The 27,239-nt window shown below is 43.7% G+C and overlaps 1 non-coding gene across 1 annotated transcript; it reads left to right on the forward strand.

The window, feature by feature from the left end:
- Nucleotides 1-13,874: 13,874 nt before the first annotated feature.
- LOC120102769 (small nucleolar RNA U3) lies at nt 13,875-14,085 on the forward strand. Its single transcript, XR_005504347.1, has one exon. It is a non-coding gene; the product is annotated as a small nucleolar RNA U3 (small nucleolar RNA).
- The last annotated feature ends 13,154 nt before the right edge of the window (nt 14,086-27,239 follow it).

A 27,239-nucleotide genomic window follows, 5' to 3' on the forward strand; every position in this document is an offset into this window, starting at 1 on the left:
TATAAAAAAAAAATCCTTATTTTCATATTGGGAAACAGGTACAGAGCAGAAAAGCAATTTGCCCAGGAACGGAGCACCATCTAGTAACCACGTCCACTTTGGAACTCACTGAAGCGCAGCTCTGACCAATATCAAGAACCAAGGAACTAACAGAAAAAGAAATTGTGATCATGATTATGGCTCTCAAGTCTTTCCATAGCTTCTCATCCACGGTTAGCTTCATCTTAATAGCTTCAAGTGAAAGTTTTCCATTAAACAAATTGGAGGTTAAAAACGTAAGGAAAACATCACAAATGACCATTGATGTGGCTTAAATTACAATCGCAGTGGAATAATACAAAACTCACCTAACCGGTTTCTTTTCCTGGTAGAAAAAAAAAGAAGGAAAAAAATGGGGGTGGGGGTGGGGGGAAGGACTGCCTTTGAAGGAAGAGTGGCCAGAATAGTTTTTGGTTTAAGCCAATTTTATTTTTCTGGTCAACTAGAAACACTCCCTGCCTCCAGCTCAAGATGACTAATTTTGTGACATTTTTCCATGCTGCCACCAGCTAATGCATCCACAGTCAGTTCAAAGAAGTCTGGCCTTCAAACTCAGTTCTGAAAAGTGGATGTAATGTAACTAACTCAGCCAGTTGGTAACAATGGAACTGTGGGTGTGGCTCAGTACTAAAGTGCTCTGCCTAGCTAGCACCTGCAGGCCCTGGGTTCAATCCCCACGACCTTGCCTTATGAGCAACACTACCTGGACCAAGTGGGCTATATTAAGAAGGAGAAGGAAGAAGAAGAAAAGAAAGGTATGAGGTTGGGAGGTAGATGCGTTGTGGAAAGAAGTGAGGGGGTAGACATGCTCATAGGTCATCATACAAATGCTTGAAATTCTCAGAAATAAAGAAAAAAATGGAAATTGTACAAGCAAAGTCAAGAGAACTCTGCATTTACCATTCCGATGACAAGTCAAAGGCTGATCCCTCCAGTTTGCAAAATCATAGGAATGTTAGGGCTGGAGAGATAGCTCATTGGTTAAAGGCCCTTGGCTGCTCTTCCAGAGGATCCAAATTTGGTACTCTTCACCACCACAGGGGCTCACACCTGTCTGTAACTCCAGTTTTAGGGGATTTAACTCCCTCTTCTGGCCTCCCTGGGTACTGCATGTACATAGTCTAAAAACATGCAGGTAAAACACCCATACACATAAAACGAAAACAAACAAATCTTTTTAAAAAATATACAAATTCCCCAATATACAATGCTAACAAGTACATACAGCAAATGTTCTTAGCAGCACTATTACCATGATTAAATGCTGAAAACAACTTTAATGTCCACATTAAAGTTACATTGCTGTGAAAGAGACACCGTGACCGTGGCAACTCGTATAAAGGACAACATTTAATTGGGGCTGGCTTAGAGTTTCAGAGGTTCAGTCCATTATCATCATGGCAGGAAGCATGGCAGCCTGCAGGCAGACATGGTGCTGGAGGAGCTGAGAGTTCTACATCTTCATCTGCAGGCAACAAGGAAAGACTGTCCCAAGGGGCGTGGCTTGAACATATATAAGACCACAAAACCTGCCCCCAGTGACACAACAAGGCCATACCTTCTCCAACAAGTCTACACCTCCTAATAATGCCACTCCCTATGGATCTATGGGGGCTGATTACATTCAAACTATCATATTACAAACAGATGAGTGGATTAAAATATCAGCACATTTGAATAGCATCTTCTTGTTTTCATATATTCAGCATTATATATTATATAACACATGTATAAAGTTAAGTATTGATATGTGACTTAGTAGAATGAATCTTTTAATGTATTTATTTTATATATATGAGTACACTGTTGCTGTCTTCAGACACATCAGAAGAGGGCACCAGATCCCATTACAGATGGTTGTGAGCCACCATGTGGTTGCTGGGAATTGAACTCAGGACCTCTGGAAGAGCAGTCAGTGCTCTTAACCACTGAGCCATCTCTCCAGCTCTAATAGAATGAATCTTGAAAGCACAGTGCTAAGTGAAAGAAGAAAGACACAAAAAGTCACAATATAAAGATTTTTTATATGAAATATTAGAGGTTTGGAGTCTCTTTGGTGCTGACTCACTTGGGAAGTAAATATAGGCGCTAGTTACCCCTCTAGAAATGTGCTAAATATCCTTTGATTTTATGCTTCAATGTGCTTATTTTTCATTTTAATTTTATTTCATGTATGTGGATGTTTTGCCTACATGCTTGACTATGTACTGCGTGGGTACCTATTGCCCATGGAGATCACAATAGTATGTCAGATCTCTTGGAACTGAAGTCACAGAGAGTGATGAGCCACCATGTGGGTGCTGGGAATTGGACTCAGATCTTCCGAGAGCAGCCAGTGATTTTAACCTCGGAGCCACCCTCCAGCCTTTGTGGTTAATTTTCTAGATTATGCATTTCACCTCTGTAATTAACTAATCAATTCTTCAGGTCTATGAGAAGAACACCAACAGTCTAGATGGAAAGTCAGTGAAGGCTGTGATTGACAGGCAACAGAAAGGGAGCTACATGTCAGTGTTACACACTCCGCTCATGATCAACATCTATCAGGTATGGCTAGATCCAGATAACAGGACACTGTGTCTTTCTCTAACTCTTCATCTTACCTTCCTGTAGGGTAGCAGGCTCTCCCCATAAAATGGAAAACGTGGCCCCCAGCAGCTCTAAGTTCTCCTAGACTGTCAATCCCTGCATTAAAGACTTTTTCCCAGAAATTCCTATAAATACCCTGGGAATGGTCAACTAGCACAGGTTAGCCCAGAACCATGGTTATCATGGATGAGGGGTAGGAACACAGTAAGCCTGCCCAAAGGCTATGTCCCAAATAATCAACTTGGCCCCAGAGGTAGGGTGAGTTCCCATAAGAGGATCAAGGTGCTATTCCGGAAGGAAAGGGATGTATAATAAAACAACATCTTGTCTGCTAAGAAGCACTTAGCAGGAATAAGGACCACCTAGAATAGAACGTACAGGATAGACCTGTAGCATAAGTGCCACGAGTGGCATAACATCCTCTGGAACCTTCTCATCCAAAGCCACAACCTGAGCCAGGCCTGTAAGTTAGACTGCTCCCACTTTACAGATGAGGAACGGGGAAAGGGGAGAGCTAGGCAGGAATTCAGCACATCTGACCTGGCGTCAGTGTCCTTCTGTCTACACACACACACACACACACACATACACACACACGCACAGGCACACGCACAGGCACAGGCACACCAGGCACCTGCTGAAAGACACCTGAAGCCTGAAGAAATAGCAGGTGAGGGTAAGGATGTGGCTGTGTTGGTAGAGCGTTTGTCTTCTCTGTCCAAAGCCCACGTTCCATCCCCAGCACTGCATAAGGCAGAAGTGGTGGCCCACACACCAATCCTATCACTCAGGGCACAGATGTAAGAGATGGGAAATGAGGAGCACCCTCAGCTGCATGCATAGTGAATCTGAGGCCAGGGTGAGGGAAAGGGGAGAGACAGAGACAGAGAGACAGAGACAGAAACAGAGATGCCTTTAGTCTCAGCTCTTGGAAGGCAATGGCAGGTAGACCTGTGTGAGTCCAAGGCCAGTCTGGTCACTTAGTGAGTTCCACAGTAAAATCCAGTCTCAAACAAATAAAAGTAAGAAAAAAAAAGGAAAGGAGAAAAGAAAGAGAAGAGAGGGAGGGAGGAAAAAAGAAACAGAGACGCAGAGAAAGAGTTGGGGGAGAGAGCAAGTTGGGAAGAGGAATGGGAGGGAAAGGAGAAAAGAAAGACCAGGAAATTCACCTCTTAGCCATCAGGACCCGACACTGAGCATGTGGTAGTGTCTAGGGGATGCTGCAGACGTCCTATGCCTTTCCAAGAAGAACATGTTCCATTATACAGCCCAGATGTCCCCCTTCACCATCTAAGGACTGAGCAGCCCCAGGGACAGTGATTCACAGATGGCTTCCAACTCCTGATCCTGATGAACAGAGGAACAGGCATGCAAACACTGGAGCTTCTGGCTTCACGGCCAGCAGAGTCTGCACACTTCTAAAGAGAATGAGGCTCTTGGATTGTGGCATCCGTCGTGTTTGAGATCTTATCTGTGCAAGCACACCAGCCACCCCACCCACTCTTCTCATGGTCCCCAGGGTGTGCAGTGTGCTTCTGAGAATTACTGAGAAGAGACTGGGATTATCCCCTCTTCTCTCTTTCCCGATCACCATGCTTGGAGGAAGCATTGTCGGGTCCCGGTACAGAGGAGACTCCTGGAGCCTGCAGTCACATGGGAGAGCGTGTGTAATCCTCGGATGGTTGGCTGCCCTTTCTCATACACCTCAAACCATGTCCTGCGACCTGGCTTTTGTTCCTAATTAAGATAACATTCTGTGGCTGCAGAGATGGCTCAGTGGCTAAGGGTGCTGACTGCTCTTGCAAAGAACCCTGGTTTGATTCCTGACACCCACATGGTGGCTCACAACAGTCTCAAACTGTTAGGGGAAACGATGACCTCCCCTGACCTCTGCAGGCACTGCAAACAGGAAGCGCACAGACATAAACAGCAAAAAAAAAAAAAAAAAAAAAAAAAAAACAAAAAAAAAAACAAAAACAAAATCTTGATGCAGCCCAGGCCTCAAACCAGGTTCACAGGTGTATGACAAACACACCCTGCCAAACCACTGAACTGAGAATAGGACCCCCGTTGAAGGAATCAGAGAAAGAACTGGAAGAGCTTAAGGGGCTCGAGACCCCATAGGTACAACAATGCCAAGCAACCAGAGCTTCCAGGGACTAAGCCACTACCTAAAGACTATACATGGACTGACCCTGGACTCTGACCTCATAGGTAGCAATGAATATCCTAGTAAGAGCACCAGTGGAAGGGGAAGCCCTGGGTCCTGCTAAGACTGAACCCCCAGTGAACATGATTGTTGGGGGGAGGGCGGTAATGGGGGGAGGGTTGGGAGGGGAACACCCATAAAGAAGGGGAGGGGGGAGGGGGATGTTTGCCCGGAAACCGGGAAAGGGAATAACACTCGAAATGTATATAAGAAATACTCAAGTTAATAAAAAAAAAAAAAAGGAAAAAAAATTTTAAATTAAAAAAAAAAAAACCACACCCTGCCAGAGATTTTCCTTTTTAATTCTAAAGTACTGGATATGCAATGGTTAGATGTTAATATGTCACCTATTCATATATTCATGACCTGAGCACACGTATGACAGGATTTAGAGATGGGCCTTGGGAAGAAATCATGGTTAAATGAAGTTATGAGGGTATGGGGTATATCATTATACTGGGGTTAGTATTCCTGAAAGAGAGAGCCGGAAAAGCCAGAAAGAAACTATTTTCAACTATTCTCTCCCTCTCTCTCTCTCTCTCTCTCTCTCTCTCTCTCTCTCTCTCTCTCTCTCCCCCTCCCTCCCTCCCTCCCTCTGTTGTTTCTCCCTCCCTCCCTCCCCTGCCTCCCTCCATCTCTCCCCTTTAAAAACAGAAGAGTGAGAAAGTAGCCATCTAGAAGCCAAGAAGAGGCCCTCACCAGAGCACGGCCATGCCGCCTGACCTCAGACTTACTACGCCCTCTACAACTGCAGGGAAATGTGCTGTTAGATAAGGCATTCGGTCTATGGGATGCAGTGTGGCACTTGGAACAGGAAGCCTGAGAGGTCACTGTTTCAACAATGTGGGAAACACTGTAATAGTAAGGGAAGCAAAGTCACTGAAGAGGAAAAGCAGCTAACCCTAATGGGGTGAATAACAATTTTTATGAATTAATATACTCATTCAATAAATATCTCTTAAGTAGCTAGTATGAAGTAGATGTTGAGTTAAACATGAAGGACGTTGTCCCTACTGTCACAAAGATCACAAGTAAACAAGCAATAATAATTTAGCATAATGGAAAAGTTCAGGGTGGTAGTCCTAAGTTGGAGCCCCAGAAACATAAAATCGGCTGTGGTGACGGACATCTATACCCCAGTTCTAGGGAGGTGGAAGCAGCAGGGTCAGAAGTTCAAAGTCAACATAAACCTGACTTCGAAAATAAATAAAGACCAAGAAGGGAATGGTTGTGACCTCCTTTAATCCTAGCACTGAGGCAGAGGTAGGTGTATCTTTGTGAGTTCCAAGCCGGCCTGATCTACACTAAGAAGTCCCAGGCCAGCCAGGGCAGCACAGTAAGACCCTGTCTCAAAGCAAAACAGAGTCAGATAAGACATATGCGGTTGTGCTGGAAAGTCCTGCCTCGCTGGCTTCCGGTGTTTCCTCAGTGGAGTCACCCTCCAGATGTTGTTGATCTCTCTCTCTCTCTCTCTCTCTCTCTCTCTCTCTCTCTCTCTCTCTCAGTCTCTCTCTATCTCTCTCTTCCTCTCGTTTTTCCAGATGAGAAATTGCCTCCCACAGAATAACCATCAGGAACATGGCCTCCCTCTGGGGCTAGCTGCTTCTTCTTCGTCTTGTGATGCCAAGACCTCAACATCTCTCACTAGAGCACCTTCAGTAGCTCCCTCCCAGCTTCTCTGCCTCCATTCTTGCCTCTCTACTAACCTTTGAATCCAGGAGCCAGGCCAGTATGTACGGCAAATCATAGCATTTTCTTGTGGCTTCCACTTGGAATTGAAAGCTTACTCTTCCCCTTGGCTCCTATGGCTGGGCCTCCACCCAGTATCTGACACCATCTCACACACACCTCTTCCCTCCCTGCTCCCTGAGCCCTGCCATATATAGACATACATGCATGCATGCATACATACATACATACATACATACATACATACATACACTTTTTTCTGGAATGCTTCAAGTATCGGCTGCTCAAGGAGCTGCCCCTGGGAGTTTGTTGATATCCTCCTCTCGGAGAGCTATGCCCACACTTCCTTTCCAAATGGCAACTTCAGCAGACCTCAGGTTTTGCCTTCTTCATTGCATGATAGTATCTGAAGTTTATTACTATTGCATTAGTTCACACAATGACTGTTTCCCTACTCTACCTCCCAGATCCCCAGCAGGCCAGAGTGTCTGAGAGAATCTTATGTGATGGCAGAAATGTCCTACTATACTGTCTGTCCACTGGGATATTATTTGGGGTGGCTACTGAGCACTCCAAACACAACAGATCTGACTGCAGAAGGAACTTTCATTTAGGTTTTATTTTAGGGAGTTGAAATGTAGAGTTGTATGTGGCTGGGGAGGGGAGGGGAGTGCCGGTGGTGGTTTGAATGAAAATGACCCCATAGGCTCATAGGAGTGGCATTATTAGATGTGGCCTTGCTGGAGTAGGTGTGGCCTTGTTGGAGGAAGTGGGCCACTACGGGTGAGCTTTGAAGAAGAGTTGTCTCTTCATAGCCATAGAACACTGACTAAGACAATGCCCTAGCAGAGCTCTCTAAGGATGTAAGGAGGCAGGGCCATGTCTGTGACTGTCTCCCCTAGAACAGTACCCGACATGTACCGTGTGGTTGAAAAACGTGTCCACCCTACACAAATACAGACAAATGAGCACCCCTGGGACTTCTGCTTGGTTCTCTTCCCCCTGTCACTAAGCCTCTGCACCCCATCACCACCAGAGTTTGTTTGCTGCACTGACCTTAGGTATCTGGCAGGAGCACCAGGTGCCAGGGCAGGGGAGTCAATTACTCCCTCCACTGCACTCCATTTGGAGCCCAGCGCCCCCTGTGTGGAGGTGGGGTGGTAATGAGGCCTTACCAGGCTCCGGTAAATGCTGCAGCTGTTTCCTATCCAGTCATCTGGGCTTTGTGGAATGTGGAAATAGCCAGGCCTATAAATCCATGTGAATTGTTCTATTCGTCTCCTCCTCCTCCCTCCGTCCTCCCTCTCTCTCTCCCTCTCCCTCCCCCCCTCCCCCTGTGTAATGTTGGAAGGCAAGGGGAGGGAGAATAAGTCAGTGTCAGGTCAAGAGGCTGAATTCAATTAAAATGGTTTTTGGACTCAATCACTTTAGGAAATGAAATCAGCATCAGACTGAATAATATATTTTTTTGCAAGTTAGGGTCCCTCCTGGGCTCCCTTTAAGCAGAAAGATAATTCAGAACAGACGTTAAGTCCAGTTTTATGTCAACTCAGTGAGGATTAGGTCGTCTACGTTAACCCGCAGTGTTAAGACCACGTTCCCCAGCACCACCACCACCCCAACACCCCTAAGTGATGAGTGAGAAAGATTCAGCCTCCAGGGCTTCTAGAAAGTACCTTGTAAAACTGCGTCTAAGGCTCACAGGTAGACACAGATGTTTTGAGGTGTCAACCAAAACAAAGAATCCCAGAGTCCAGAGGCAATTGTTTAAGAGACAGGACAAACTGAGCTCAACCTCACAAAAATGGCTTAAAAATTGTGCGTCCCAGAGAAGGGATCCAGGGCTAAAGGATCAAAAGGAAACCCCAAGGCCTGACCCAAGAGGCTGGGGTTCACTTATGAAGGGATCATAGCAGTCAAGTGTGACTATTTAGTTTTCTGAGGTACAGCTCTGAGAATTGCCTGTGGTATGATCTAGGGTCCCACAGCAAAACAGATCTCTCTCAGGACTGAATATTTACCTGGGTTTTATTTAAAGGATTGCACTGTAAAGAGCTACATGTGGCCGCGGGTTGGTGCACTGGACAGAGCCACTTCCCTTCCGTGAGGAGGCGGAAACCAGTGGTGTCTATGATTACCCCCCATATATCAGGCTTTGCATTGGCATTTCTGAGGGAAAGTGTCTGTGATGCAGTGGGGATGGGGTACACCCCGAGGGATGGCATTGGCAGCACTCAGAGTACAGGTGCACTGAATCACCTATGTTGACATTTAGGAAGCCCTGACAATGTACAAACTTGAACACAAAATCCCTTTTAATACAATCACAGTGAATTGCCACAGCAGCTCTAAAATAACTATAATATCCCCATTTCACAGATTAGAAAGAGTGAAGGCTGGGCTCTGAGAGGTTAAGTCACATGTTACACTGGAGAGACTCGTGAAAAGCTGAAGGGGTTGCTGGCCAACACAAAGCAAGGATCTGAGACCCTCATTCCAATAGTCTATATCAAAACCACAGATGTCATCTTAGAGAATTAGCCATGGGCTGAACTGTGTCCCCTACAAAACCATATATGGGTATGATGGTATTTGTAGAGGTAGGTCATAAGATTAGGGAGTTTCAAGATGAGATGAGTGTCCTTAGAGGACCGAAAAGAAAGGATATTTCTCTGTTGTGGTAAATATTAAAAAAACAGGTAACCTTTTATCCTGCGCTAGTGCCGACACCCATAGGACCGCATGGCACTGTGGGGTATCTTTATCTCAGTGACTCCACACTGCCCCCAATTATTCTCTGACCCAGGTGGTCTGTGAGCCGTTCCAGCATGGCACCTTGCCACGCTGATCTCTAGAGTAGTTCCGGCACCTGTGGGGCCATACAGAACTAACCATAATATCTCTCCTGGCGGCCCTCTACTAGCCGAGAGCTCTCTGGTTCCAGCTACCTGGTAAAATTGGGGCTCTAGAAGTCCAGCATGGGCTGGCCTATTGCAGCTCCCTGCCACAGACACTGCTCACGTCCCCAGCAACTGCCCCCTGGTAGTTATGGTATAAACTCCCAACTACCTGGTGAAATCATGACTCAATAAGCTGTAATTTATCAGATTTATGTATTAAATTCTCAATCCACAATACATCCACATAACAAACTCACAACCAATTGATAAAGATATAAACTGCCCGCCTAGATAGGACAAACTGACCTATGGAACCCTTAAGAAATGTTCATAACAACCCGTATCTTCGTAAAGATGCATGGAAAGGATCATTTACATCTGCCTCCATGTTGTCGCTAGAAATTTTATACAACTAGGTTCTCCTGAAGTTGCCAGTCTGGATACCATACTTTGAGAGCCTCTTTTAAACAATATGCCAGGAGAGCTGGGAAAGTGGGTCAGTGGGTCCAGCATTTGCCATGCATGCTTGGGAACCCGAGGGCTGGGAAAGTGGGTCAGTGGCTCCAGCATTTGCCATACATGCTCGGGAACCCGAGGGCTGGGAAAGTGGGTCAGTGGGTCCAGCATTTGTCATGCATGCTTAGGAACCTCAGATAGAATCCCCAGAACCTATGTAAAGCTATGTACAGAAGCACACGTCTGTAAACTCAGAACTATCATGTTACAAGAGGCAAAACCAGGAGAATTCCTGGAAGCCTGTAAACCAGCTACCCTGGCCTACGTGAACAAGTAACGTAGAAGGTAACGACTAACACTGAAGTTGTCCTTTGATCTCCACATGGACTCTGGGGCACACACAAAAACACATACACACACACATATCAAAACACACATACACACAAGTCACACCTATTCAGGGTTTACCTATAGGAAGTGGCTCTAAGGATGGTAATATTTTTGAGACTATAATATATCATTTCCCCCTTTCCTTTCCACTCCCTAAACCCTCCCATATATCCCTCCTTGTTCTCTTTCAAATTCATGGGCTCTTTTTTTCATTAATTATCATTACCTGCACATACATGTGTGTGTGTGTGTGTGTGTGTGTGTGTGTGTGTGTGTGTGTGTGTTTCTAAATGTAATCTGCTCAGTCTATGTTATATCACTTGTAGGTATGTTTTAGGAGTGACCATTTGGTACTAAATAACCAATTGGTGGGCTCTTCCCTGAGTAGGACAACTCCTCCCCATCTCAGCTTTCCTTAGCTGCCTGTAGTTTTTGTGTAGGGTAGAGACCTTCTGGGTTTTTCTCAACTACTCCAGCACTCCAGGTCTTGTTGTGTCTGTTCACTGCCTCATGCTTACACTGTCATGCTGTTAAGACTTTCTGGTGCAGCTTCTGACCTCTGTAAGAGACACAATCTCACAGAAAACTTATCGATCATCTGTGTCTTTTAACCTTTCTGCCTCATCTTTCCAAATGATCTCTGAGCCTTAAGCGGATGAGTTGTATTGTAGACGTATCCATTGGAATGGCACCCGGCAGTTCAACAGTACCTAACATGTACTGTGTGATTGAAAAATATGTCCTACAACTCTGCATTTTTATTGTCTCTAGTTTTCTATAATTGTTTCTGTCTGCTACAAAGAGAAGTTTCCTTGCTGAGGAGTGAAGACTACACTTACCTGTGGGTTCAAGAACAAACACTTAGAATGTAGTTAGGGGTGATGCTGTTTAGTAAAGTGAGAGTTATAGATTCTTCCTCCAAGACCCATGACTTCACCAGCCCTGAGGGTGACTAGGTTTCCAGTACCAGGCATGATTTCTCTCTTGTTGAGCAGGATTTAAGTCCAATTAGAGAACTGCTGGTTACAGCCAAGGTATGTGTACCACTATTGCACCCTTAGGTTTATCACGCCATGCTGGTCGTTGCTGTAGTTTATTGATATCATAGCTGGGTAGGATTGTTGGTTGCTTCCCTCATTTAGAAGCTTGTGTGGTTCTTTCTGGTGCCATGAAGGTTGGTCCTCAGGAAGAAGGCTTTCAAATCAGTGCCCAGGGTCATCAAGCCCTATATCTTGAAGTACATGGTATTTTTCATCAGTAGGAACTTACCTTATACCTCTGGGGAGCAATCAAGGACAATGACAATAGTCTGTAATGTTTGGAAGTCTCTTGGACAACCCTGATCAGTACTCAAAAGAGGGCTTTTTATGTCTGGTATTGCTGGTTTTTCTTAGATGTTCTTTGTCTCTTGGAGGGAGCATTGTAAGTGGGCAATGGACTGTGCCAGGAAACTTGGTAAAGTTGAGTGGGTTGTAAGCCCAGAGAGGATGGTAGGAGCTTCACCTGCTTCCAGTCAAGCCCCTGTCATGTGACCAACCCCCTACATATGAATGTGACCTATGGTCACATAGACCAGAATAGAGTTCTCCATGCTAAAGAGATATCTTTAGCCAATAAGCTTCCCTTCCCAGACAATCCTTCCTGTGAGCCCATCACCCAGTCAATATCAGGCATAGGGAAATGTAATCTAGTGTTCTCATTTTGCCTGCCCGAGTAGCATTCCCACAGAATAGAACCACAATTGTAGGCCCATATGGAAAAATTCCATTTAATTATGCAATATTATTTATGTAAGAATTATGAGCATTAAAGGTTTTAATACCATATATTATTACTATGTCATATTTAATATTGATAATAAAAATGTATTGTTAGCTGAGCATGGTGCTGCACTTGGGAGCCAAAGGCAGACAGATCTCTATGAGTTCAAGGCCAGCCTGGTCGACCTAGTGAATTAATTGTAGGACAGCCAAGGCTATGTAGAGAGACCCTGTCTCAAAAAAAAGTGGGGGACTGGAGAGATGGCTCAGATATTAAGAGCATTGGCTTCTCTTCCAGGTCCTGAGTTTAATTCCCAAAAACCACATGGTGGCTCTCAACCATCTGTAATGGGATCCAATGCCCTCTTATGGTGTGTCCAAAGACAGTGACTGTATACTCATATACATAAAATAAATAAATTTTTTCAAAAGTGTATTGTTTTATAATTAATTTAAAATACATGTATAGCATTACAGAAGTAATACATGTATATCAAAGTCAATCCTCTTACATATAAAACTAAAATTCAGGTAAAACTAATCCATAGTGCTCAAAATCAAACTTGACTTCTACGAAGATAGAAAGGTCTACCAGAAAGGGTCATAGCGAATAAGGATAAGAGAAATGCTTACCTTGATGGGCATAGGAGTCCCTCAGATAAATGCATCTACAGAAACTAATCAAATTGTATACACTCTATACATTTCTCTTTGTGAAATTTAACTCATTAGAAAAAGCCATGAGGTCAGCAAAAGTGTCACAGAGGCACGACACAGATACCACAGTAACTGGAAACTCTGAGCAGAAGACGGTTCGAGTCTAATACAACTTCCTATCTGTTTTTTGCTGCTATAGTATTATTTGAGCAGTGAGTTCTGTTTTTTAATAAAGTGCTTTTTGTTAATGGTGCTGGTATTTTTTGTTCTACTATTCCCAAGAATTCTACACTTTTGACATCAATAATTTCAGAAAACAAAAGCAAAGGCTTGTCAGAAGGAGGATAAGAGTGAGGTCCTCCCAGGGTGTCCTTTGTTTGAGTTTGTTACTGTTATTGTTGTTGCCTGTGCATTTGAACTAAAACCCTCACTTTCCCAAACATTCCCCAATGCTGGCTGTCAAGAGTAGCCACTCAAGCTCCCCTCAACTGAAGGATGGCCCTGAACTCATGTGACCTATCTGACTTGAGGGGAAAGCACCTCCTTCAGCAGCCTTTGTCAGATGACTTCCAGACAGAACACTCACACCATTCCTGACTGTGGATGACACTGAAGGACCATCCCAGTGTCAGAAATTCCCGTAGGACTGGCAGTCAACTGCACTCACACCCTCAGAGGTGCCCTGGCCGAGAGTGGTCTCATGAACCTGCACACACATCTCTACTATGGAGATGAGAATAAAGCATAGGCCTATTGTATTGGTGTTCCTACTGAAAGCAACTTGCCACTTCTTAGGGCTGGGCTTACAGTTCATGACCCGCCTTGCCAACAAGATGAAAGAATGTTGAAGCAAAATGTGACAGTGAAGGAGAAAAAGCATAGAGTTGCAGAGGGCATGGCACTGTATGGGTATTATACTCTTCTGCCCTGCCTCCTGGAACTTAAGTCCCCAGAAGACGACCTAAGAAAGAGCTGAAGAGATGTATGGTTCAGAAGTTAAGAGCATTGGCTCTTCCAAAAGACCTGGCTTCAGTTTCCAGGGCCCATGGAACAGCTCACAGCCATTATTTACTCCAGTCCAGGGACTGTGATGCCCTCTTCCAGCCTCAATGCTCACTCTACACACATGGTGCACAGACATGCAGGCAAAACACTTATGTGCATAAAAGTGATAAAATAATAAGCAAGACTATACTTGAACGACATTTCCATTGTTACCACAGAAGTTACCCTGACCTTATAGAATACCTGAAATCACGGGAAGGAGACCAAGAATTCTTTCCTGAGTGTAAAGCCACTGTTGATATCGCTTCCTCACAATGGCTATATGCCATTGATGATTGTCCTTCTCTCCATGTAGGGGAGAGAAATAAGAAGGAAAACAAGGTGTAGTGGTTGTTATATGAGTGGTTTCTTTCAAACCTGAGGAGAAAATATCTTAAGAGTTATACTAAACAGGTTAAACCTGGAAGTATTTCCTCTCAAATGCAGAAAAGATGAGATTCTCCATTAACTCCACTCCTCTTTATTCTTATTTTTTATGTGTATGAGTGTTTTGTGTGCATGTATATGTGTACCACATGCATACAGTGTCCTTAGAGGCCAGAAGAGGGCATAGAATCCCCTGGGACTGAACTTAACAATAGTTAGAAGCTACCATGTTAGTGCTAGGAATCAAATCTGGGTACTCTAGAAAAGTGACATATTGTTGTAAAAATATAAAAAACTAAAAAAAAGGATTGTTGTCTTTTACCCCACTTAGGTCTGGCACCTCAGTGCCCCAAAATATCTGCTAAATATCTTGGCAGAAACATCCCAACTCCACGGCAGCCCAGTGTCTCCTGCCGCCGCACACTTTGCTACACTCAAATTGTCACATAAAAGAACATACTACACAATAATCTTTGACCCAATTGATAAGATATAATTGCCCACTTAATCATACAAAGCCCAGTACCATCCATCCCTTAAGAACATTTGTAACATCTGTAAAGGTACATCGTGGAATCTTAACGTCACCCACAAATTGTCCTGCCACGGCTTCTCTCTCTCCCTCTCCTCTCCTCCTTTCCTGTCTCCTCCTCTTCCTTCAAACTTCTCTCCCCCCATCCTTCCTTCTCATCCAATGACAGGCCTCCTTCTATCCTGTTCCTGACCTCACCTGTATTTTACAATACAATGGGGAGAAGGTTCTGGTGAAGTCTCCTGAGTCCTGAGTATGTGACTAGGCAGCTGTCCTTGGGGCAGTGGAATTAGCATCAAAATACAGATAACTCAAGGGCAAACTACATTTCCCCCTTTTTGTCCAGTTAAAAAGAAACGGAATGAAGAGAGAGGAAGAGAGGAGGAGGAGAGGCCGAGAAACCGTGGCAGGATGATGGAGGCTGACGTTAAGATTCTGCTCTGTGTATTTATAGGTTATTAATGTTTTTTTTTTCGCAGAAGCTTTTTTAGTTTATTTTACCCTCAGAAATTTGCATATCACAGTTATTAATGTTTTTAAGGAATGGATGGTACTGGGCTTTGTATGTTTAAGTGGGCAATTATATCTTACCAATTGGGTCAAAGATTATTGTGTTGTGTGTTCTTTTATGTGACGGTTTGCGTGTAGGAAAGTGTGCGGTGGCTGGAGACACTGGGCTGCCATGGAGTTGGGATGTGTTTCTGCCAAGATATCTAGCAGATATCTTGGGGCACCGTGGTGCTGGACCTAGCGAGGTAAAAGACACCAATACTTTTTTTTTTATTTTTTATATTTTTACAACAACAGTGACAAGTGCTCTTAACCACTGAGTCTTCTCCCCACACCTCTGCCCTCCACTGTTGTCCAACACAGTGCTTGAAGTCTTGCCTAGAGTACTCAGACACAAGAAAGAAAGAAAGAAATGCAATATAATTCATTCGAGAAGTCAGACTATCCCTACCGTCTTACAAGTACCATATGCTGAAAACCAAGCCATTGGAACCCTGGAAAAGTATCCCCATTTTCAAATGGCATAAGCCTACACTTAGGAGAACTGTAAGAGTTCACCAGAAAATGAGAATAAAAGATTTGATAAACTCTTTCAGCAAAGAAGCAGGACAACAAACCATCAGGTTTTTACATACTCATACAAACTAACCACAAAGAAACCAGGGAGTTCCATTCACAATTGTTTAAAAAAAAAAAAAAACTCAATCCTGAGAATAAATCAACTTCTGCAATGAAAACTTTAAGACATTGAAGAAAGATTCAAAGTCCCTAGAAGATGGAAGATCCCCTATGTTCATGGACTGCAAAATTACCACTGTGGAAAAATGCCAATACATTATCAAAAGCAATCTGCAATGCATAATAAATCAGTTTGAAATAGATCAAAGACCTTCATATGAGACCTGAAACTCAAACCGTTATGGAAAAACACTTTCAAGTGAAGACATACACAAAAACTTTCTGCAAAGGACTCTAAAACCACAGGAAATGGTCACAAGAATTGCAAGCAGCATCATATGAACCTTCACACAGCGAGGGAACAAATCACGAGGGTCACACAGCTATGGAGGGGGAAAACCCTTGCCAGCCATGTATCAGACCCAGCCTTACCATATAAATTTAATGTTAATAACTAATGTCTACAACTGAAAAATTAAACACCCTGAATCAATCAATAAATGGACTAGGGCAGGCAAGATAGCTCAGCAAGTAAGAACAAGCCGTACAGCATCAGTTTGAGCCTTGGGGCCAACATGGCAGAAGGAGAGAAACAACTTCTTCATTGGCCTCTGACTGCATCATGCATGTGGTTACACACACACACGCACACAGACACACACACAGACACACACACAGACAGACACACACAGACACACACACAGACAGACACACACAGACACACACACACAGACAGACACACACACAGACACACACACATTGACACACACACGCACACACACACATTGACACACACATACACACACACGCACACGCACACACACAGACACAGACACACACACATGCATACACACGCACACACACACAGACACACACACGCACACACACACATGCACACGCACACACAGAGACACACACACACACACACACACAAATTAATTTAATAAATAAGAGAAATGTGCAGGAAAGATTGCTCGGTGGCTAAGAGCCCTGTCTGCTCTTCCAGAGGTCCTGAGTTCAATTCCCAGCAACCACATGGTGTCATGGTGCCACCTGTAATAGGATCTGATGCCCTCTTCTGGTGTGTCTGAAGACAGTGACATTGTACTCTCATATATAACATAAATAAATCTTAAAAAAAAAAAAGAGGAAATTCATGCCTAGTATTGGATTCTGGCCCAAGAACGGATGACCAGGTGGATTATAAGTCCTGGAGAGAGAATCTATTATTGTTATTCTGATTAATGAATAGAGTGTGAATCTGACTTCTAAATATTTATCCTTTGGAACTGAAGTAAGGGCTCAGAGGCTAAGAACACTTGCTGATCTTCCAGGATACCCAAACTCCGATATGGGCCTAACCTCTCTGTAGTCTCTACCACACTAATGTCAGTCTATCTATGGTGTCACTAACTCTTGTAATCAATTTATTACCCCACAAAAACAGAGAAATGTGCATCAAAACTGATACGAGGGGCTAGGGAGATGGAGACATGGCAGGTGGCAGTCGTAGGCAGGCACTGGTTACTGTTCTAGAGGATCTAGGTTCAAGTTCTAGCACCCACATGGTGATCCACAACTGTCCATAATTCCATTCCCAGGTGACCTAACACATTCTTCTGACCTCCACTGGCACCAGGAAGCACACGTTGCACAGATATATACGCAGATTAAAGCAATCATTCACATAAAATAAAAGTAAGTATTTTGAAAATGTGTAAAAATAAATAAAGCTGTTTTGGGATTCCCTTTCATCCTAGACAAATGGCATAAGAAATTAACAACAATAAAATAAATGACATTAAATGCTGGCAAGAATCTGAAGTGAAGAAGAGCCCTTACTCATTGCTGGTGGGAATGTAAACTTGTACAGCCGACATGGAAATCTGCATGGAGGATCCTCAAAAACCTGAAAACTGAACCACCAGGTGACTCAGCTGTACCACTCCTGGGTGGAAAGAGCCCAAAGATCCTGGTACATCTGTGACTACTGCTGCGCCACTCACAACAGCCAGGACGTGGAGCGTCCAGATACCCATCAGTGGAGTGGTATACAGCTGAAAGAAAACTGAAGTCATGACATCTGCAGGAAAATCATTATGGGAAAGAGAATAAGACAAGCTCAAGAAAGAAAAGGTCATGTTTCCCTCATATGTGGTTGTGCGCATGTGTGTGCGGGTGTTCATATGTGTGCACGTGTGTGTATACACGTGTCTGTGTGCACGTGTGCATGCCTGCGTGTACGTTTGTGCATGTGTGTGTGTGCATGTGTGGGTGTGCATGAGCATGTGGGTGTTCATGTGTGTATGTGTGTGCGTGTGTATGTGTGCATGAGTGTGTTTGTAGGTCATGAAACTACAAAAGGATCATAAGAGAGTTAGAAAGAGGTCTTTGAGAGGGGGAAAGAGGGTAATGGGATACATATAATAAGAAAGCAAAAAAGGGAGTTTCTGAAGAAAGGAACAAGCCAGAGGGAGGCAGGAAGTGAGGTGGGAAGGGGAGGCCAACAGGGACAATGAGAGAGGGGACAAGTGATAGAGAAAGTGTAATGAACTCATGATGATGCCGCACTGAGGCCTGTTACTTCCTGTGCTGGTCGAAACAAAAAGTTTTTTGAAGCAAGGTCTTACTATGTAAGCTGGCTGGCCTAGAACTGATTGCTTAAACCAGGATGGTTTTGAACTCACAGAGATCCTCCTGCCTCTGTCTCTCAAGCACTAGAATTAATGGCAAATTTTAGAACCACCACACTTGGAGCTAAAAACAACCCCCCCAGAAAAATGTTTTTAAAATCGGCTGGGGAGATGGCTGAGTCAGTAAAGAACTTGGGCACAGCATGAGGACCTGAGTTTGAATCCCCAGACCTTATCATTTTAAGAAGCAAAGCATGGTGGCATTTGATTCTAATCCCGGCTCTGAACAAATAGCCCAGCTCCCTGGGACTCAGTGGCCAGCAAGTCTATCCTAATTAGTGAGTTCCAGGCCAATGAGAGACCCTGTCTCTAAAACAGCAGGTGGATGGCTTGAGGAATTACACCACAGTTTGACCTCAAGCCTTCATACATACACAGTCAGGGGATCCAACACCCTCTTCTGACCTCATGTAAACACATAAACCTTCTTCACCCATGTAAACATACACACATACAACAAATGAACAAATATGCACCCTACAATATCTCTATTTTTTATGATATTTCTGACATTTGCAACAAAGATTTGACTGAATTCTGCAGTTTGACCATCTTAATGGCAGGAGAACTCACAGAGATCCTCCTGCGGTGTATTGGGTGTGCCAGGAGACCCTGTAATTTCAGTGCTTCAGAGTATGAGACAGGTAAATTAGGTGTTTGAATTTAGCCTGAGCTACACAGCAAGTTTAGGAGACCCTAAAATAAAACAAAACAAAAAGAAAATTATTTTAAAATTTCAAGATCTATTTTTATTCTTAATTCTCTCTTATCGTGTTTGTGTGTGTGTCTGTGTGTGTGTGTGTGTGTGTGTGTGTGTGTGTGTGTGTGTGTGTGTGTGTGTAAGCAGGCACATCTGCATCTGCATCTGTGCATTCCTGAATGCAGTTGCCTGAGGCCAAAAAGGAATCTCAGACGCTCTGGAGCTACAGCTGTGGTTGTAAGTGGTCAGATGTGGATACTAGGAACTGGATTCAAAAGCACTGTGTGTTCTAACAATGGTCAGCCACCCTTTGTTCATTTTCCTTTTAATCTAGTTGTGTATTACAGACTCTCCAACACTATAACAGCACCTAAGCTAATCAACCAAACGAGAGAAACAGATAGCTGTGGCTCACAGCTGTAGAGGGTTTAGAGGGTCTGCTCATCGTTGTTTGGTTCTGTCTCTTTGGGCCTGTAGAATGCTGATTGGCTCACCCAATGGCCACAGGGAAGAAAATCAAAGGAAGAAGACAAAGCTCCACAAGTTCCCCCAAAGACCTCACACTAGGTCCTCCCCTTACAGTTTCACCACCTCCCAGCTGGGAACCAACATGGACCCTTGAGGACACTTAAGACCCAAACCACGGTAAGTTTGATTTGTTACTGCTGGGCCATAGAGACTTTTTATAGCCTGGTTACTAGCCCTCTGTTAGGCACTGCATTGGTAAGCACTGTCTCCTAAAGCATGGGATGTAGTTCATGTCAAGTCATCTAATTTGCCTGTCCCACTGTTATTTTTGTCTCTGTTCTTAGTGTCATTGCCAAAGTTAATTACCAAACCAACTGACCAGATGTCAACGGTTTCCTTCATATATTTCTATGGTGAGACAGGGTTCCATTAGGTCTTCCTGATGGATAAGGAATTTACTCTCTGTCCCAGGCTGCTGTGGAACTCACAGTCCTCCTGCTCCCATCTCCCGAGTGCTGAAGTCAGGTGTGTTCCACCACAACTGACTCCCTTATGTTCTCTCTTACATCTGGGACTCTGATCTGTTTTGAGCTAAATTTTGTCTAAGGTAAAAAAAAATACAAAGACATGATTTCATTCTTTTGTATCTATATACCCACCTTTCCCCCACCAAATGGTTTCTCGGCCCCTTATTGAATATCACTTAACCATAGAGTGAGGGAATACTCCTGGTCCTTCATTCTGTTCTGTTGGGTTTGTCTGTCTTCCTATATGTGGGTGACCACTTTTTAATATCCTTTCAGAATAACTCTGTCCAGAGCTAGGAATATAGTTCAGTTGGTAGAATTCTTACCAACTTCAAACCCTGAGACTCAAATCTTGGCACCACACAAACCAGGCACAGTGGTACATACCTGTAATCCCAGTTTTCAGAAGGTGGATGCAGGAGGATCAGAAGTTCATATCAGGTCTATGAGACTTGCACATACATACACAACACATAGCACACATCTATAACACATACATACATACATACATACATACATACATACATACATACAAATAATAAATTAAATTAGGGCTGGAGAGATGGCTCAGCGGTTAAGAGCACCCGACTGCTCTTCCAGAGGTCATGAATTCAAATCCCAGCAACCACATGGTGGCTCACAACCATCTGTAAAGAGATCTGATTCCCTCTTCTGGTGTATATGAAGACAGCTACAGTGTACTTATATATAATAAATAAATAAATCTTTAAAAAAAATAAATTAAATTAAATAAGAGGTTCAAAATCATATTAAGACAGGGCAAAACAGTGCAGAGATTCCTCTATCTCATATTCTTTCTGAGGCCATTTCAGGTTTAATCTCTTTGATGGAAAATTAGCCAACTCTATTATAGGAACCCAAGGTCAAGATGCTCCAGCTAACTTATTTTAGCTTCTGTTAAATTGCCTGCTTCTGTAGAACCCCTTACAGCTAACTGCTTGCTTAGCTTCTGTTAAATTGCTTGCTTGCTTGAAGCCTCTGCAGCTGCTGAGCAAGACACCAGCCAGAATGTGTGGTTTCTCGCCTTAAAAAATTCTGTTCTCTGGACACTCAGTGCTATACTTCAGTCCTGCATACCTGACTGTTTTTCCAGCTGGATGAAATAAAGACTTTTCAATTGGCTATAAACTCTGTCTGAGTGGTCATCTCTGGTAGGTTCCCTATAACAATACTTAGCTACATAGCAAGTTTGAGGCTAGCCTGGGCTACATGAAGCCCTTTCAGAAGGAGGAATTGTAGGATGAGGGAGAGAACAAATATTCTGTTCACATCCTTCTAAAACAAAGGTTTTCTATTCTTACCTGTTCCCATACCTGCTCTACAAAAGGAAAAAAAACTCTTAATAGTCTTGGGACATGAAGAGTACTTGGTATACAACAGGACCTTATTATGATTGCTCTGGTGTCAACTTGCCACAAGTTAGAATCACCTGAATAAAGAGCCTCACTGAAGAACTGTCCTGATTGCCTCTATTGGTGTAGGAAGGTCTTCCCTGACAATGGGGACACCTTATAGTAGGAGCCCAGATTAAAAGGGTTCAGAAGGACATTTACTCCACCTTTTGAAGCTTGGCCTCTCTCTTGTTGCAGAGTTGATGTACTCTTGTTGCCTCCTCAATGAGATGAGATGACTGAAGTATACAGCCTCAAGGAGTACCTGACTCTCAGTGACTTAGCTGTGATTTGGTTGTTGTTACTATTTTAAAGCTCAATAGTAAGATCTGATATGTGCATGTGCATGTTTGTGTATGTGTTTGTGTTTATCCCCTGGGTTCTGTTTCTCTAGGGAGTTCTGACTAAATTGAAGCTCCAAATACATGTGAATCCCACATGCCAAGACCCTGGAATGCAACTTTGTGCTCACTTCTTGTCCTTGAAAGAAAGTTTGCATTCCCATTCATCTTTGAAAGAGGTCAATCTCCACACCACAGCAGCTGGGATAAACTTGGGGATGAAGGAGAGAATGCTTATCTTATGTGTCAGATAGCAAAAATTTTCCTTGTGTCTCTCTTTTCCTGCAAGACCCTCCACTACTCAGTTGTTGGCCTTGGAGATCAACCCCTTCCTCCAAATAAGAGCCTTGTTGGTTGAGCAGAGTTATTTATCTTCCTTCAGACTGAATGCTTAGGACACCATTCTTCCCACCTTAAGCAATTAATTCAGACATTTGCACACCAACCTGGTTTTCCTGAAAGGAGAGTGAAGTCTTGGTTGGTTTTTGTTTTTTGTTGTTGTGCTGTTGCCATTGTTTTGTTTTGTTGTTGTTGTTGTCATTTGTTTGCTTTCTTTTGTTGTTGTTATTGTTGTCGTCATTTGTTTGGTTTTGTTGTCAACTTGATGAAAGTTAGAGTTATCCAGGAAGAACCTCAGTAGAGAAAATGCCTCTCTCAGATTGACCTGTAAGGCATTTTCTTGATTAGTAATTGATGTGGGCAGACCAAGCCTACTATAGGTAGTATCACTTCTGGTCAGGAGTGATGGTTTGTATATGCTTGGCCCAAGGAATGGCACTATTAGGAGTTGTGGCCTTGTTGGAGTAGTTGTGGCCTTGTTGAACTAGGTGGGCATGGGCTTTAAGATCCTTGTTCTAGTTGCCTGGGAGCCAGGCTTCTCCTAGCGACCTTTAGATGAAGATGTAGAACTCTCAGCTCCTCTTGCACCATTCCTGCCTTGAATGCTTCCACCTTGATGATAATGGTCTGAAACTTTGAACCTGTAAGATAGCCCCAATAAAATGTTGTTCCTTTAAGAGGTACCGTTGTCATGGTGTTTGCTCACAGCAGTAAATACTTAAAACAGAAGTTGGTACCAGGAGTGGGGTATTGCTGTGATAGACCTGACCTTGCTTTTGTTTGAAAGAATGTTTGAAAGCAGTGAAATCCTTTAAGTGGGACCTAATGAGCTATCCTAGTAGGAATATGGAAGACTTTGTTGCTAAGAGTGATATGAACTGGACAGACCTGGCCCAAAAGGATTACATGTTGAAGAATTTTAGTACATGGCATTGTTTTTGTTGTATTTTGGTAAAGGATGTGACTGCTTTTTGCCATTGTCTGAAGAGTCTGCCTGAGACTAAGGTGAAGAGATTTGAATTAATTGTTTTGAAAAGGAAGTCTCAAAGCAGTCTGGTATAAATTTTGTAGTGTGGTTACTAAAGTTCACTCTTATGAAGAATGTTTTACTGAAAAGGAGCAAGCTGAGAAAGAAAAAATACAAAATACATAGTTCAAGCGTTAAAGAAGCACCAGGAAATAGAGTGGCACTGAATACTATATTCTAGGAAATAACAGTTTAAGGGAGTGAGACTTTGGGGCAAGATCCCACCCAGGTAAGTTTAGGCCCAGGCATGGTGCTATACATCTTTAGTCCCTAGAGACAACAAGCAGATCTCTAAGTTCTAGGCCAGCCTAGAACAGAGCAAATTCTAGATGAAGAAAAGCTTAAGTCCAGGCGTGATGGTACATATATTTAATCCCAGAAGACAAAGCCATGCAGATCTCTGAGTTCAAGGTCAATCTACAGAGCAAGTTCCAGGAAAGTCAAGCTTAGGCCGTAAGGGAGATGGAAAACAAAAAGTTGGTAATAGAATAAAGGGGTGGGAGGATGTTCCAGTTGCAGCAAGTAGCAGAACTCAGCAGCTTTGACCACAAGGTTCTGGCTTTAGAGTCAAGAATAGATGGGACCACTGGGACAACTGATCCTGTGTAGCTGGAGCCAAGAAATTAGTGTCAATTAAAAAGAGACCAGCATCACCAAGGTAAAATCTTCTGGGAAGTACTTTCTGAGAACACAAAGAAGCTATGTTCCAGAGATAGCCAAAGTAGAACATCGTGATGAAGCTGGACTTGGTAATGTGGAAGAATTACCCAGTTGGTACTGGTTTTGAAGGCATGAAGGAGTCATGGAGAGCAGCTGAGGCTTGGCACTGTGAGAGGTAAGGAAAAGGCCAATGGTGAAAGTGCAGCTTCAGTTGCAGTTGATGCCAGGACTGAAGGGGTCATGCAAAGGAGTGGCTTAGCACCATGAAGAGAGCCTCTAAGAGGCTATTGGTGAAGCCTAGTTGTAGTGGAAGACCCCGATATACTGGAGATGCCAGTACCATAAAATGATCACCAAGAATAGCAGCAGCAGTGGGTGGAGTCAACCAGAGCCTAAAGTGCTCTAGACACCTAGAGGGCAGAGCTGGAGATGTGTCCCAGGCCCTTTAGAGGAGCCCAGAAGATCATACATGGATCCCAGACATTGAAACAAGAAGCTGTAACATTGAAATTGCCTTGGAGACCCTAAGATGTTCAAGATGGCAGAACCGTGAGATATCTACTGAGGAAAGCTGCTAACAGGGAGTGGAACCAGACCAGGAGAAAGAAGTTTGTTGGAGTCAACAAAGATGAAAAAGGAGGTGGAGAACTGAAGGCTGCTTTGACGTCAGACATGGAGATTCAGAGTTTGGAGTTTGCCCAGCTGGTCTCCTGTCTTGCTTTAGGGATTACAGTTAAGAGATTGGATGAATCTCAGAAGACTTTGAACTTTGGAATTTTAACATTGTTGGGACTGCTATAGATTATGGGGAAGATAGATTTGGAAGTTGGACTAAATGTACTTTTTTATTATGTTATGGCTAGGTATGGCCCCCATAAGTTTATGTGTTTGAACAAGCCTAAGGGGGGCCAGGGAGTGTAATGTGATGGTTTGTATATGCTTGGCCTAAGGAGTGGCACTATTAGGAGGTGTGGTCTTGGTGAGGTAATTGTGCCCTTGTTGGAGTAGGTGTGTCACTGTGGACATGGGCTTTAAGACCCTCATCCTAACTGCCTGGGAGCCAGTCTTCTCCTAACAGCCTTCAGATGAAGATATAGAACTCTCAGCTCCACCTGTACCATGCCTGTCTGGATGCTGTCATGCTCCTGCCTTGATGATAATGGACTGAAACTCTGAACCTGTAAACCAGCCCCAATTAAATGTTCCTTTAAGAGATGCCTTGGTCATGATGTCTGTTCACAGCAGTAAAATCCTAAGTAAGACAGCAGGTGATCCTGGATTGTATTAAAAATAAGAAATAGGGTAGGAAAGCAAGTGTCAACCAGGTAAAAATAAGATCACTACCTCAATTTTTGAGCCAAATTTTGAAGCAAGCTTTAATTAAATACTGGTCGAGAATGGTGGACTCTGGCCAGGGCCATTCCCGGGTTCCCAGAAAATGGTAGTAAGTGACATTTTGCAGAAGCTTATAAAGGCAAGCCCATAAGGCTATGCATTTCCTACCCAGGTCCAATCAAGGGCAAGCATATATCTTGCCATACTTCCTTCCTGCATGTTTCCTGCCTACATGTGATCAAGTGCTTCCGATGAGGTTGGGTTAACCAAGCTCATTTACTGAAGTGAAAACATGTGGCTTATTAGCCTAATGAACAACAGCCTCTGGCATCTCAGGGGGGTCTCTGTGCTGGGCAAAAGAGGCTTACAGCTTAGAGGCATCTTTGTCTTATGAATCTCTTAGGCTCAGTAATTAAAATGTAAGTCATAACTTTGGCTCTCACACAAGCTAATTAAACAGCAATCTTCTGAGGCCCTGGCTTCGGTTCCTGCCTCCAGGTTTCTGCCTTTTGTTCCTGCCCTGATTTCCCTCCATTATGAACTATAAATTGTAAATTGAAACAAATCACTTCCTCTCCGAGTTGCTTTTGGTCATGGTGTCTTATCACAGCAACAGAAATCAAAATGAGACAAGGGGTTAAGGGAGGGAAGAACCTATTGCTATGAAAATAAGCTTTTCCTCCATAAGGTTTATAAAAATGTGTTGAATGGATGAATCAACCAAGATCATCATCATCAAACATTAATCAGTGTCAAGATATTACACCTGCCAGAGCTATAGTTCCTCCTAATCCCAACTCCTTCTCCTGCCAAGTCAGCTACTATTTAATGGGTTCTTGGTTTAGCAGAAACCACAGTAAGCTGTGGGTTGATTAAGACACCCTGTGCATTACTGAGGCATTCCCTAGTTTGCTTTCCCTTGCATGCAGATCTAATTTCCGAGCTGCCTGTGTCTCTGTAACTTCCTGTGTCAGCATTCAGCCCACACCCACACCCCATCCGCTGAACTCTGGTCCACAGGAGCCTCTGAGTTTCTCTGGCATGGCCTCCATCCCTGAGGATCTGCACTCGTGGAATGGATTCTCCATTCTACGGTTTCCATTCTCCCCTGATCACTAGATGCTATGGGAGAGACAGAGAACCAGTCTCCTGTTACCTCCATTCCACCGTACTGTGAGTGGCAGCTTTTAGCCAGCGTGTTTGGGAGGAATACTACACTGCTACCCACAAGACATCGACCCCAGTCACTTCATTAACGTGTCTCCCTTTTCCCATGTGAAAACAACAGTAGCAGACTCACAGGCCAGAGGCTGAGTTAATACCATCAGTGCTTAGATTCCATGAGTCGTTACTATTGTAACACACATGCCTATATTACAACCCATTCATCTCCTCATTTAGTTCTCACAGAAACCTCCCAAGGTGAGTACTGTTCTCCAAACAAAGTGATCAGCCTGCCCACCCTGAGCCTTTGTCTCTCCTACCCCTTTCCTGCGTTTGACTTGCGAGCCCTAAGAATACTCGGAGGTGGAGTCTTTCAGGAGGCGACTAATCCTTCAATACAGGATTAGTGTCTTTATTATCGAGAACACAGATGTCTGCTGTTATTTTACTAGATGGGCGTGTTGCCTAACTAATCAGAGAGGCTTCTTTGTCCCAGTGTGCTGTAGCCAACCCTGTGACCTGACTAGGCAAAGTGCTCGAAGGAAGTGGCCATTGAGTGCTCAGTCCTACCCCACTCCTGGGCTCAGGGAACCGCAAGGAAGAAGGGGTGAAAAGAATGGAAAGGCTGAAGAAGGGAGAAGGGCTTGTGAAATGCTGTCTTCTGAAAGTAAGGTTATTGCACTCATGAACTTGCTGAAGCTGTGTTTACCTACACACAGCCTGCACATGACAA

Source organism: Rattus norvegicus, chromosome 4 (assembly GCF_036323735.1).
Source record: "Rattus norvegicus strain BN/NHsdMcwi chromosome 4, GRCr8, whole genome shotgun sequence".
Lineage (NCBI taxonomy): Eukaryota > Metazoa > Chordata > Mammalia > Rodentia > Muridae > Rattus > Rattus norvegicus.